The sequence below is a fragment of the Bison bison genome, unplaced genomic scaffold (genome assembly GCF_000754665.1).
Source record: "Bison bison bison isolate TAMUID 2011002044 unplaced genomic scaffold, Bison_UMD1.0 scf7180017864522, whole genome shotgun sequence".
In the NCBI taxonomy this organism is placed as follows: Eukaryota; Metazoa; Chordata; class Mammalia; order Artiodactyla; family Bovidae; genus Bison; species Bison bison.
This window is the reverse complement of record NW_011495073.1, coordinates 163014-164131: the sequence shown is the minus strand read 5'-3', so window position 1 is coordinate 164131 and position 1118 is coordinate 163014.

Below are 1118 nucleotides of genomic sequence, written 5' to 3'. Positions count from 1 at the left end.
CCCCCACGGCCAGCCTGCTGCTCCAGCTCGTGGGTGGAGGGGACACCACCCGCCTACCCGATCCGTCCCGGCGACCTGAACTCCTCGCCCTCCACACGGCGCGCATCCGCCCCAGTACCCACCGCTTCGAGAGCGCACCCTCCGAGGGTAACGTGCAGGCTAGGGACCCAAGGTGAGTCCAGCCAAACCTCCACCGAGCTAGAGGACGGTGGTGGTCGTTGGGGGCCAGCGGCGCGCGCAGGTTCCCCTGGTGGTGACCTGCCCCCACCCCCCCTGCAAGGCTACCCCTCTCCCGTCTCCCTGCCCCCCAGAAAGCTCGCAGGATGCGAACCAACCCAGTGCCAGCCCCAGCCAACTTCTGTCTGCTCTTCTCCAGCAGCCGGCTGAGCCCGTAGGCAGCCTCACGCTGTAAACAATAATCGCGTAATAATAATTGTATAGCAGGACGGCTGGGGATTGGATGGAGCGGTGCCGAGGCCCGAGACTGAGATTCCAGCAGTCCGAATGGTGCCCCCACAGGGGGAGTGGCTGCTTTGCGGAGGAGACGGGGGCCTGCAAGACTCCGCATCCCCACGCACACCCTAACGAAAAGAAGGAAGGAACCTGGGCTCCAGGAACTCCCACCTGGGGCACAGCCCCCGGCACGGAGCCTGTGTCATGCTCACTGAGGCGCTGAGTGCTGCTACCTTGGCCATGACCCACGGGGCACTTTTCACGACGCCGACCCTCCGTCACCCTCCCCTCCCTCTTCCCACCCTCCTACTCCTTGCCCCTCTCCCACTCCTGTCCCTCCATGTGGATCCTGGGTTACAGTGATCCCGCCTTCTGCCTGCCCTCTCCCAGAAGGGTTCCCCACCCATACCCCCGTGCAGCAGGCTCCCAGACTGTCCAGCACCAAGAGCACCCACCTGTTGCCCGCTCCCAACACACAAACACACACACCCCAGCCATCTTACTCAGACAACCTCCTGTTTCACATTCTCTAATCAAGGGCCATCACATCCAGAGAGAAGCATGAAAGTTCAAATGTCACCATGACAATTAGTGGAAGAAAGCATGAGAGGAGGCTCACCCTTCCTCTTCCTTATAATGCACAAGAAAGAAGGTTTGCTGGTTCA